We start from the raw sequence: 14,148 nt of genomic DNA on the forward strand, positions 1-14,148 counted from the left end.
AGAAGAGTGGAGGCTGTTAAAGCAGAAAAGGGGAACCAACTCCATATTAACGCACATGAATTTGCAATGAGATGTTCGACGTGTAGGTGTCCACATACTTTTGGTCATGTAGTGTACTTAAGTATCAAAAGTAAATAGAATTGCTAAAATATACTTAAGTATCAAAATAATTTCAAATTCCTTATGTTAAGCAAGCCAGATGGCACAATTCGCATGCACGCACACACACACACACATACACACACGCACGCATGCACGCACACACACACAATAACTCATTTCAGCTCAACACAATGATTCAAGGAAATGTTCAGTGAGAGTAATCTGTAACTAGGCTGTACTCAGTGGGTGGATAGGGAGGAATATATGGAGGAGAAAACTGTTAATATCCTGTACAAATATCCTCCTGTCCAAGTTCTCTCTAAGTGATCACTCACGCCTATCTCCTCTCTGCCACAGTCCTTTTCTGGATGGGGTGTTGGCAGTGGGGGGTTTGTGTGTGTGTCTGTGTGTTTGAGTGTGCATGCATGCGTGTGTGTGTGTGTGTGTGTGTGTGTGTGTGTGGGGTGGGATTCAGGTCCCCTTATCTAGCTCCTAATTTTTATATCTTTTGCTGTTCCGAGGAGAAGGAAGCGATGGTCTGTTTGCACATCCGCAACGTGTGTATATTAATCGTAATCTATGAGCGGTATCGCCTTGTATTCGGAGTGTTTTCACACGCTTTGTTCCTGGCACAGGGCAGGAGAAAAATAATGCTTTTCCTATTTCCACCCCAAAAGCCAAGGGTAAGGGGCAGAGAGAGTGAAACACCAAAAGGTCCAAGTCAGTAAAGAGTGTGCAATACTTTCATATCTCACTGGTTTGTTTAGTCTTTGAGGTAATTTCCAATGTTCAGATGTGCTGTGGCATTCAAACGCTGCTCAATTGGTATGAAGTCACCTAGCGTGTGCCAGGAGAACATTCCCCACACCATCGCCACCAACCGTTGGCACCAGGTAGGATGGGTCCATGGACTCATGCTGCTTACACCAAATCCTGAATCTGCCATCAGTATGACGCAACAGGAACTGGGATTCATTGGACCAGGCGATGTTTTTCCACTCCTTAATTGTCCAGTGTTTGTGATCGCGTGTCCACTGGAGCCGCTTCTTCTTGTTTTTAGCTGATAGGAGTGGAACCTGGTGTGGTCGTCAGCTGCAATAGCCCATCCGTGACAAAGACCGACGAGTTGTGTTCTGAGATGCCGTTCTTCACTCACTGTTATACTGTGCCGTTACTTGTCTGTTTGTGTTCCGCCTGTTACCTTGCATGATTCTTGCCATTCTCATTCGACCTCTCTCATCAACGAGCTGTTTTACCCCACAGGACTGCCGCTGACTGGTGCGACAAACAAAAAGCATCCATTCTCTGTAAACCCTAGACACTATCGTGTGTGAAAAGCCCAGAAGGGCAGCAGTTTCTGAGATACTGGATCTGACATGCCTGGCACAGACGATCATACCACGCTCAAAGTCGCTTAGGTCACTCGTTTTGCCAATTCTAACATTCAACCAAACAGTAACTGAATGCCTCGATGCCTGTCTGCCTGCTTTATATAGCAAGCCACCGCCACGTGACTCACTATCTGTAGGAGCGATCCATTTTCGTGAACGGGGTGGTCTACCTAATAAACTGGCCACAGTGTAAGTTCCTAAAATGTACTGTAGACGGTCTTGAAAATGAAATTAAATGTGATATTATATTACGAAAGACAAATGCATATCTGTTTATCTTCTGGATATTGAATAAGCAATTCAATTGTACATCTAAGATGAGTGCTCCATAGCTTTCAGAGACTCTTGAGTCCCATGGTCTTGACTTGAAAGACAGGGGGGGAGGGGGGGACTATTATAGATTGAATGATAGGAAACATTTAAACCTCACCGTAACCCTGTCTAAATCAACAAATAGCTGTCTAGAATAACTAAACCAGTAACTCCTGTTTGTGAGCCCATCTTCAGGTGCTGAGCCGGGTCTTTATGGGCTACTTCCTACATTCCACACACATTTTTTACTCTCTCCGTAAATCTTCACTACGTAAAATCCAGCTTTTCCGAGTGTGTAAATAACTTCATAAGAGCATCCCCTTGGTTCCAAAGGCCTTTAACCTTGTCAAGCTGAACACTTTCTCTTCACACCATTGTGCAACCACTCAGAAATGGTTAATCTAGTTCCATTTAGTTACACAGCCTTACTGTTGCCTATGGAGCAATACGGTGTCAAAATAAAGGTACTCCTCTTTATGGTATGCACATGTGTGGCTTTATGTAAAACATGGTTTGAGTGTCACACCAAGGAGGTTCACCGCAACAAATTACGCATGTGTTCACTCTGATATTAGCAATATTATGTTTCAAATATTCTGTTTACCCCAACCACTCACATGTCCAGTTTGAACATAGTAGCTGCTAGGCTAAGTTCCTGGTCTTTCTGTAACACACGACTGAGGACTGAGGGCAGAATCCTAACTTGAGGAAGTCAAGGTAAACCATGCATCAATATCAATGGAAGACTTGTGATGCAGCTTGAGTTACATGTAAGTAAAAGGTGAATTAGAGCAGAGTAAGGAAAACAGATGGGGTGACAAAGAGCAATAGGAAGGCACACAGACAGATGTGAAGAAATGCAAGTAAGGAACTCAGAGGGGGGGGGGGGGGGGGGATTGAGTGAGAGTGAGAAAGAGAGGGGGGAAGAGAGAGATGAGAGCAAAGGGGAGGGAAAATCTAACCTGCATATCTGCAGAAGGGATCTGCTGGGGGAGACATCCCCAGCTGTTGCTAGCTCCCTTATCTCTAGCAGTGGAGTTGGGGGGTGGATAGGGGGTACAGCACGGCATTCCAGCCCAATTTACAGATCCTCACACATGTGGCTCGTTAGCGACTGGCTGAGGAGAGAAGGCTGGAGAGGATCAGCAGCACAGATCCCAGATCAGACTGAAACCACTGTCTCACTTCTGCTACCAGCACTAATAGGTAGCTATAGTGGCCTTACAATAGCGAGACACTACCAGCTGAAACAGGCAATAATTTAGCTGTTTTTGTGAGGTGTAAATCCACCTGTAGCATGAGATTTATAATGTAGAAAATCTCATGCAGTCAGCAAAGACCAGTGCAATGACGAAGTTGGTATTTCCAGTCATCTTTACCCTATGTTCAGGTATTGACGGTAAAACATTAACGTTACACTTATCAAAGAAAGTTAGTGCAAGAGTTAGTGCTCTTCCCAGTATGGAGTATGTGGAGAGGATATATTGTTCACTGCGCTACTTGGACTTCCTTAAGAAGAAACAGGTGTCAGAAACAAGGCCAGTCTCCCTCCAGCTGAGTGATGACATTGCTCTACCTGGTGCAAGGTTGCCTGCTTAGGAGTTTAATCCCCTTCCTGCTGTACGTGCAGCTTTCTCTGTTCCACTTGGCCCCGGAGTCTGAAGAGACAGGCTGTGGAGTCAGGCTCTGACTAGATTGCCAACTCACCAGCAAACCGAGGAGGAATACCAGCAACAAGAAAAGGCATGCAGGAATGAAGAACAATTTTATTTTTAACTAGGCAAGTCAGTGAAGAACAAATTCTTATTTTCAATGACGGCCTAGGAACAGTGGGTTATCTGCCTTGTTCAGGGGCAGAACGACAGATTTGTACCTTGTCAGCTCAGGGACTCGAACTTGCCCAATGCTCTAACCACTAGCCTACCCTGCCACCCCAACAATGAGGTGTACAAATAAGCTGAAGAACAAAACCAGTTTTGTATTCCAAGAGACAGATGGGTGGGATGGAGTGTCGGTGACACAGTACAGTATATAAGTAACATTATCAAAACAGTAAGGGAAATGGTTACAAATGCCAGAGCCCATGTGTGTCTGTGAGCAGGAGTTGTGACAGAGCGAGTCTTCACTTTTGCGAAGATATGGGATATACATTCTAAAATTAAAATACAAATATATAATTTTTTTTATGATGGAACGGTGCCAACCCTATATCCTAGACATCGACCTGAGCAATCCACCCCCTAAGGAGGAGTCCTTATCAGTTTTATAGGCCTATTGCAAGTAGCCTACACAGCCATTACAGAAAGGTGAACTAAAGCAGCCCACTAAATCAGCACCGCACTCTCGAGAGTCAGAGCCTGCCAGGCAGGATTGGTCCAAAAGCCAAAGCCCCCTAATGGGTGAGCATAATATACAAGGATTTTCTCAAAGCTGCTAATGAGACCCTTGACGACCTCGTACCTAGCCGGTAGTAATTTCGGTAGAGTACCTCACCCAGGTAGTGGCAGTGCTGGCGACACTCGCTGCAATAACCCATGGGGAGTGAGTCACACTCAGACAATCAGAGAGGGTGCATATTATTGTGGCCCTGGCGGCACAGAATAATCAAACGGTCTGACTGCACAGAGGTGCTTGGAAAGATGGGTCATAACGGGGACCAGCATGTGTGGATGTTGGGGGTAAGGGAGGTATACGAGCTCCATCAGCTAGCACTAGATGTTGGTTCATCAAATCATCCCATTCCTGCTCAATTATCATGGTAATTCTTAATTTTAAGTTTACAAACATATATTATGGTAAGTATAATCAAAAGTTGTATCTCATAATGGTAAGTGGTGAAATAAGCATAGCTAGTTATAATTGTAATGGCTTAGCAGATAATAAGAAAAGAAGATGAGTCTTTATCTGGCTAAAAGAGAGGGAATTGTTTGTAGGAAACTCATTCTATACCTGTAGAAAAAGCCCATGGAGTTGGTGGAATAATCCTTTAATTCATTGTCCGACAGATCCCCACTCCATAAAAGGAGTAAATCCCCATCGCCTGACAGCGCCGCTTTCTCTTCCTTCACTCTATCAAATCCAGAAGTTCTGTGCGTCCATGAATCCACCACAGACTACTCAGTAAATATACCACTGTATGGTTAAAGGAATTCCTGCCTCAGTCTCATCCATTCCTCTGTCACCTGACCCGTGACCACCTGTTCACCCTCACTGTCAGTCATCATACCTGTCCAGCTACCCACACAGATTCCACTAATCTTTCAATACCGTTAGACAAAGTTGTATGGAAAAAGGACTGGGCGGGGGCGAAATATATTTCTCCCATGGGCAAAGAAATTCAAAAGGAGTGATAATATTAATTAACAATAATTTTCATCCGAACTGTTAAAACAGATCCGCATGGAAGGTGGATCCTTTTAAATATGCTACTAGACCTTAAACACATTTGGCTCACAAATCAGTTTACACAAACTCCTTTTCCTCTGAGCCTACGTCATCAGACTGCACAGCTGAACACTGTATGCTGGAAACACTCGGTTTGTTATTTTTGACTAAAACATAACCAATGTTCGTTAAATATAAATACCAAACTTGTTTTTGTGTGAATTCGGCAACGCAGTTAGCTTTTAACAGCTAGGAGACCTATTTCTTGTCCCGGAATCCCACTTAACAGACAGGTTGAAGCCTGATTGACAGAGACGCTAAGCTGCTAGCCATCAAGCTAACGAAGTTAGTCCCTGATGAGTTTTGCAATGGAGCCCACTTTGTTTGGAAAAATAAATGAATGGTTCCAGCGCTGTAGCTGTATCTACTACGCTTTGTTTCTGGACAACCCGGATTACTAATGAATTCCAATGCGGCAATTGTTCGCTTGCTGAGGATTATAGGCTTGAGGGGGTTTCCTTGATCATGTGCCAGCCTACGTAAGAAACTGGGGAAAACGTAGAGTGGAATGTTTACCTTTTCTATGCTGGTGGCTGGATGGCGTTCGTGCTTGTTGGATGCATCTCCGCCTTGTCGTTTGTCGTTATCCGACTGGCCGGTGTTGCCAGGAGCTCCCCCATCTGAGAGCGGAGTCGAAGGGGCACAGCAAGAGGAGCATGGCAATCAACCATGGTTGCATGTCACGACCCGTGGAAGCCGAAGACAGCGACCTCCTGCAAAGCAGTCTACACTCCCAACGAGAGACCCGGTGCGGATACAAACAATTAATCGTTTTGCCGTCCTGGAGCCTGATCTTCCTGCACCTTCGTCACTGGGGGTACCTGTGTCTGTGGCCGCAGTGCCTACTCATACGATTTCGAAGTTGACCTCGGCAACCTTCCGTCCCTGCTCTGAATCGAGCGGGGCTTCTCCATCTGTCGGAGGCCTGCACCAGGCTCCGGGAGCAACAGGCTCAAGTTATCCTGCCACTCGCCTGTCCATAAATGGTTCTCCGAATCCTGTGAAGCCTGGGAGTGGGCGGATTTCCTCGTCCTTCTTGCCAGCCGTGAATTTGGGCAGTTCCATGGTAAGAAATGTGACCGTTCCTGGTGCAAAAACAATGTCCTATCCCGGAGCTGGAGTAAGTGACATTACTAAGCTGCTTCCGGATGTGCTACATCAGGACATGGAAATTGATTCTATCATAGTCCATGTGGGTTTTAATGACATTATGAAGGGCAGCTCTGAACAGTTGAAACTGGATTTTAAAGAGCTGATTGAGTCTCTGCTAGACACTAATAAAATACCCATCATATCTGGCCCTGTGCCCTCTGAATCGTGGCATTGAACGCTTTAGCAGGATCCTTTCTCTTCACAATTGGTTATGTGATTATTGCAGCTCAATGGGTGTAATTTTTGTTGACAATTACAATACCTTTTGGAAACAAAATATAAGGAGGATGCGATCCACCCAAATCATTTGGGTTCCTGGATCCTTTCATTGCATTATAAGGCTGCGTTGAGACAACGACTTATCAATGAACCAAGCCCAGCTCAGTTAATCCCTACCATTGTGACAGTGAGTTGTCATAATTCTTAAGCAAATGTACATTATACCAGGGGCGTTGGTAATAAGGAACCGAATGTATGTCTCTCTAAATTCCCTGAATGACTCTGTGGATCTGTAACGGTTGTCGTCGGGAATAGAGGACCAAAACGCATTAGGAATGTGGATGCTCATCTTGTATTTATTTTAAATAATGAGAACACCAAAATAACAAACGAAGACCGCACGAACAACAAAACAGTCTTGTTATGCTCACACATGCAAAACAAGAAACAATCTCCCACAACACCAAACCAAACAATTACCCATATATAGGACTCTCAATCAGAGGCAACGAGAAAGCACCTGCCTCCAATTGAGAGTCCAACCCCACATCAACCTAAACATAGACATACAACAAACCAGAAAGAACATAGAAATACAAAACATAGAACATAGACCAAAACCCGGAAATAATAAATCAAACACCCTACTACATAAATCACCACCCCGAACCACATAAACAAAATACCCTCTGCCACGTCCTGACCAAACTACAATAACAAATAACCCTTATACTGGTCAGGACGTGACAGGATCCTACAGCATATGAACCAGATTTATACTGTTAGCACTGAGGCGGTGTGCCCTAGTAGGAACATGACAATTTCTACTTCTGCGAAGCATCCCAGTAAAGCAATGAAAACATGTAAACATCCCAAGAGAAAAGTGCTCAAAATAGCTCACGTTAACATACAGTTGAAGTCAGAAGTTTACATACACCTTAGCCAAATACATTTAAACTCAGTTTTTCACAATTCCTGACATTTAATCCTTGTAAGAATTCCCTGTCTTAGGTCAGTTAGGATCACCACTTAATTTTAAGAATGTGAAATGTCAGAATAATAGTAGAGAGAGTGATTTATTTAAGCTTTTATTTCTTTCATCACATTCCCAGTGGGTCAGAAGTTCACATACACTCAACTAGTATTTGGTAGCATTGCCATTAAATTGTTTAACTTGGGTCAAACGTTTTGGGTAGCCTTCCACAAGCTTCCCACAGTAAGTTGGGTGAATTTTGGCCCATTCCTCCTGACAGAGCTGGTGTAACTGAGTCAGGTTTGTAGGCCTCCTTGCTCGCGCATGCTTTTTCAGTTCTATCCACACATTTTCTATAGGATTGAGGTCAGGGCTTTGTGATGGCCACTCCAATACCTTGACTTTGTTGTCCTTAAGCCATTTTGCCACAACTTTGGAAGTATGCTTGGGGTCATTGTCCATTTGGAAGACCCATTTGCGACCAAGCTTTAACTTCTTGAGATGTTGCTTCAATATAGCCACATAATTTTCCTTCCTCATAAAGCCATCTATTTTGTGAAGTGCACCAGACCCTCCTGCAGAAAAGCACCCCCACCACATGATGCGGACACCCCCGTGCTTCACGGTTGGGATGGTGTTCTTTGGTTTGCAAGCCTCCCCCTTTTTCCTCCAAACATAACTATGGTCATTATGACCAAACAGTTCTATTTTTGTTTCATCAGACCAGAGAACATTTCTCCAAAAAGAACAATCTTTGTCCCCATGTGCATTTGCAAACCGTAGTCTGGCTTTTTTATGGCAGTTTTGGAGCAGTAGCCTCTTCCTTGCTTTCAGGTTATGTCGATATAGGACTCGTTTTTACTGTGGATATAGATACTTTTGTACCTGTTTCCTCCAGCATCTTCACAAGGTCCTTTGCTGTTGATCTGGGATTGATTTGCACTTTTCGCACCAACGTACGTTCATCTCTAGGAGACAGAACGTGTCTCCTTCCTGAGCGGTATGACGGCTGTGTGGTCCCATGGTGTTTATACTTGCGTACTATTGTTTGTACAGATGAATGTGGTACCTTCAGGCATTTGGAAATTGCTCCCAAGGATGAACCAGACTTGCAGAGGTCTACAATTTTTTTCTGAGGTCTTAGCTGATTTCTTTTGGTTTTCCCATGATGTCAAGCAAAGAGGCACTGAGTTTGAAGGCAGGCCTTGAAATACATCCACAGGTACACCTCCAATTGACTCAAATGATGTCAATTAGCCTATCAAAAGCTTCTAAAGCCATGACATCAATTTCTGGAATTTTCCAAGCTGAATTTTCCAAGGCACAGTCAACACAGTAAGCCTCTGACCCACTGGAATTGTGATACAGTGAATTATAAGTAAAATCATCTGTCTGTAAACAATGTTTGGAAAATAATTTGTGTCATGCACAAAGTAGATGTCCTAACCGACTTGCCAAAACTATAGTTTGTTAACAAGAAATTTGTGGAGTGGTTGAAAAACTAGTTTTAATGACTCCACCCTAAGTGTATGTAAATTTCCGACTTCAACTGTACATGTAGGTAAAGTTAAAGTGACTATGCATAGATAATAACAGAGAGTAGCAGCAGCGTAAATTGAGGGGTCTGGGTAGCCCTTCGATTAGCTGTTCAGCAGTCTTATGGCTTGTTGTAGAAGCTGTTAAGAAGCCTTTTGAACTTAGACGTGGCGCTCCGGTACCGTTTGCTGTGTGGTAGCAGAGAGAACTGTCTATGCCCAGGGTGGCTGGAGATTTAGGGCTTTTTAGGGCTTTCCTCTGACACCGGCCGGTATAGAAGGTCTGGATGGCAGGAAGCTTGGCCCCAGTGATGTACTGGGCTGTACGCACTACCCTCTGTAGTGCCTTGCGGTAGGAGGCAGTTGCCATTCCAGGCAGTGATGCAACCAGTCAGAATGCTCTCGATGGTGCAGCTGTAGAACTTTTTGAGGATGTGAGGACCCATGCCAAGTCTTTTCAGTCTCTTAAGGGGGAATAGGCTTTGTCGTACCCTCTTCACGACTGTCTTGGTGTGTTTGGACCATGATCATTTGTTGGTGATGTGGACACCAAGGAACTTGAAGCTCTCAACCTGCTCCACTGCAGCCCCGTCGATGAGAATGAGGGCGTGCTTGGTCCTCCTTTTTGTGTAGTCCACAATCATCTCCTTTGTCTTGATCACATTGAGGAAGAGGTTGTTATCCTGGCACCACACGGCCAGGTCTCTGACCTCCTCCCTATAGGCTGTCTCATCGCTGTCAGTGATCAGGCCTACCACTGTTGTGTCATCGGCAAACTTAATGATGGTGTTGGAATCGTGCCTGGCCATGCAGTCATGAGTGAAGAGGGAGAACCGGAGGAGACTGAGCACGCACCCCCGAGGGGCCCTGTGTTGAGGATCAGCGTGGCGGATGTGTTGTTACCTACCCTAACCACCTGGGGGCAGCCAGTCAGGAAGTCCAGGATCTAGTTGCAGAGGGAGGTGTTTAGTCCCAGGGTTCTTAGCTTAGTGATGAGTTAAGGACACTATGGTGTTGAATGCTGAGCTCTAGTCAATGAATAGCATTCTCACATAGGTGTTTATTTTGTCCAGGTGGGAAAGGGCAGTGTGGCGTGCAATAGAGATTGCATCATATGTGGCTCTGTTGGGACGCTATGCAAATTGCAGTGGGTCTAGGGTTTCTCGGATAATGGTGTTGATGTGAGCCATGACCAGCCTTTCAAAGCACTTCATGGCTACAGATGTGAATGCTACGGGTCGGTAGTCATTTAGGCAGGTTACCTTAGTGTTCTTCGGCACAGGGACTATGGTGGTATGCTTGAAACATGTTGGTATTACAGACTTAGTCAGGGACAGGTTGAAAATGTCAGTGAAGACACTTGCCAGTTCGTCAGTGGAGTACATGTCCTGGTAATCCGTCTGGCTCTGCGGCCTGGTGAATGTTGGCCTGTTTAAAGGTCTTACTCACATCGGCTACAGAGCAGCTGATGCTCTCATGCATGTTTCAGTGTTACTTGCCCCGAAGCGCGCATAGAAATAATGGTAGGCTCGTGTCACTGGGCAGCTCGCGGCTGTGCTTCCCTTTGTAGTCTGTAATAGTTTGCAAGCCCTGGCACATCAGACGAGTGTCGCAGCCGGTGTAGTTCGATTCAATCTTAGTCCTGTATTGACGCTTTGCCTGTTTGATGGTTCATCTGAGGTCATAGCGGGATTTCTTATAAGCTTCTGGGTTAGAGTCCCGCTCCTTGAAAGCGGCAGCTCTACCCTTTAGCTCAGTGTGGATGTTGCCTGTAATCCATGGCTTCTTGTTGGGGTATGTACGTCACTGTGGGGACGAAGTGATCGATGCACTTATTGATGAAGGCAGTGAATGCCATCGGAAGGATCCCAGGAACATATTCCAGTCTGTGCTAGCAAAACAGTCCTGTAGCTTAGCACCTGCTTCATCTGACCACATTTTTATTGACCGAGTCACTGGTGCTTCCTGCTGTTGTAGTTTTTGCTTGTAAGCAGGAATCAGGAGGATAGAATTATGGTCAGATTTGCCAAATGGAGGGCAAGGGAGAGCTTTGTACACATCGCTCTGTGTGGAGTAAAGGTTGTCTAGAGTTTTTCTCCCCTCTGGTTGCACATTTAACATGTTGGTAGACATTAGGTAAAAGGTATTTACGTTTCCCTGCTTTAAAATCCCCGGAACTAGGAGCGCGGCCTCGGGATGAACATTTTCCTGTTTGCTTATGGCCGTATACAGCTCATGAGTGCTGCCAGCATCGGTTTGTGGTGGTAAATAGACAGCTATGAAGAATATAGATGAAAATTCCCTTGGTAAATAGTGTGGTCTAACACTTTCTCCTGAGATACTCTACCTCAGGCAAGCAAAACCTCGAGACTTTGTGCACCAGCCGTTGTTTACAAATATACATAGACCTTGTCTTACGAGAGGCGGCTGTTCTATCCTGATGAAAAAGCATAAAATGTGCCAGCTGTATGTTATTCATGTTGTCGATCAGCCATGACTCGGTGAAACATAAGATATTACAGTTTTTAATGTCCCGTTGGTACAGTAGGATATTCGTGCTCATTGTTAGTCTATTTTATTATCCAATGATTGTACATTGGCTAATAGGACCAATGGAAAAGGCAGATTACCTACTCGCTGTCGGATCCTTACAAGGCATCCAGACCTACGTCCCCACTATCTCCGTCTCTTTCTCCTAAGAATGACAGGGACGAGGGCCTTGTCGGGTGTCTGGAGTAAATCCTTTGTGTCCGACTCGTTAAAGAAAAAAATCTTCTAATCTTCTAACAAGTGCTCAGCATATGTGGGAACTCCAAGTCTGTCGGAAAAGCATTCCAGGTGAAGCTGGTTGAGAGAATGCCAAGAGTGTGCAAAGCTGTCATCAAAAAACTACATCAAAACAGGAAACTGTTATAATTAAAATTAATATTTCTAAGAAAATGTGAATAACATTCAATATATTTGTTATTGTATAATAATTAGCATTAGGATACACTTTATGGTCGACTCAATTGTCTAGAGCAGTACAAGCTTGGAAATGGAGCTCAGGCTATTGCTATTCCTTCAAAGCCATATAAGAATGGTGGCGGTCTGCGACTGCCTGCTACTGAGCACCCAGAACCTTCCTTCAGCACCAACACATCAACGTTTTCCCCTTCCTTGCAAGGGATTTCAGGAAAAATAAACGCTGAAATATACGCAGGAAGTTCCATCTAATCGCAACATGTTTTGTTAATTAGGCCTGTCAACTGGCCATTTATTATATATGTCACACATGACAGAGAAACAGTACAGCATTCCATCTTTAGAAAGGGGCCAATGTTCAATAGTGCAAAACCAATAAGGACCAACTCTATTCCAACTTGCCTTTAGAAATCAAGTTACTTTTTTATTTTAGAAAAAAGGTATACATCTATTAAGAATTGAAGATGTGTAACGGGTTTCGTCGGAAGGAGTGGACCAAAGCGCAGCGTGGTAAGTATTCATGATTTATATTCTCAAAAAACACTCAAACAAAATAACCTCTTGACGGTCGCCTAGGATAGGGGGCGCTACAGCGATTTTGGAAAAAAATTAGTGCCCATTTTAAACGGCCTCCTACTCAAACTCAGAAGCTAGGATATCCATATAATTAATACTTGTGGATAGAAAACACCCTAAAGTTTCTAAAACTGTTTGAATGGTGTCTGTGAGTATAACAGAACTCATATGGCAGTCAAAACCCCGAGACCGATCGAAACAGGAAGTGGAATTCTGAATTGCGGAGTCAACTTCATCTCGCTGCCTAGAAATCACACAGTGAGAAATGGTTCATTGAGCACTTCCTATTGCTTCCACTAGATGTCCCCAGTCTTCACAAAGTGGTTTGAGTCTCTTACGTTGAAAACTGACTGAATGACACGCTGTGGAACGTGGTCACACGGAGAGGGCCATCACCATTATGACGCCGGCGCCCCTGGCTACCCTCCCCTTTCGAAACGTTTTGAATGACAATGCAATCGTCCCCCTTGAATCTTATTGGAGCTCTGGTTGAAAAAGGCCCGAAAGATTTATGTTATACAACGTTTGACATGTTTGAACGAACCTAAATAAAAAAAAAATGAATTTTTTCGAAAGAGTAGTCCCGCGGCCGACGGAGCTTTTGGAGCAGCCTTCAGAACGCACTAACAACAACAAGCTATTGGAACATAAAGGGTTAATTTTTTCGAACGAAAATACATTTGTTGTGGACCTGGGATTCCTAGAAGTGCTTTCTGATGAAGATAATCAAAGGTAAGGGATTTTTGACAATAAAATACAAGACTAGATTTGATATGCAATTGTTCCAAGATGGCGCTGACCTGTAACGCTAGCCTATTGTTCTGAGTATCGCATCCCCTTTTATCGCAAAGTGTGATTACCCAGTAAAGTTATTTTTAAATCTGGCATTACAGGTGCTTTCAAGAGATATTCATCTATAAATCATAGAATGACAATATTACATTTTAAAAATGTTTTCGAATAGTAATTTAGTAAATTGTAGCGCTGTTTCACCGCATGCATTTGAGGGAAAATAGTTAGTCAACGTTACGCGCTGATGTAAAATGCTGTTTTTATATATAAATATGAACTTTATCGAACAAAAGAATGCATGTATTGTGTAACATGATGTCCTAGGAGTGTCATCTGATGAAGTTTGTCAAAGGTTAGTGCTGCATTTAGCTGTTTTTTGGTTATTTGTGATGCATGTGGTTGGTCGGAAAATGGCTATGTGGCTACTTTTACGATATACTCCTCTAACATAATCTAATGTTTTGCTTTTGCTGTAAAGCCTTTTTGAAATCGGACAACGTGGTTCGATTCAGGAGAGGTGTATCTATAAAACGATATAACATAGTCCTATATTTAATATTTTTTTTAATTAAATATCGTTATGCTAATGGCGATAGGATTTTTTCGCTGGAAGTCCGTCCCGTATATGGGACGAGCCCGTCAAGAGGATAACATACGGGAAAAATGAAAGCGCACAGTTCTGTCAATT

This window comes from Salmo salar, chromosome 09 (genome assembly GCF_965601325.2).
Source record: "Salmo salar chromosome 09, fSalSal1, whole genome shotgun sequence".
Taxonomy (NCBI): domain Eukaryota; kingdom Metazoa; phylum Chordata; class Actinopteri; order Salmoniformes; family Salmonidae; genus Salmo; species Salmo salar.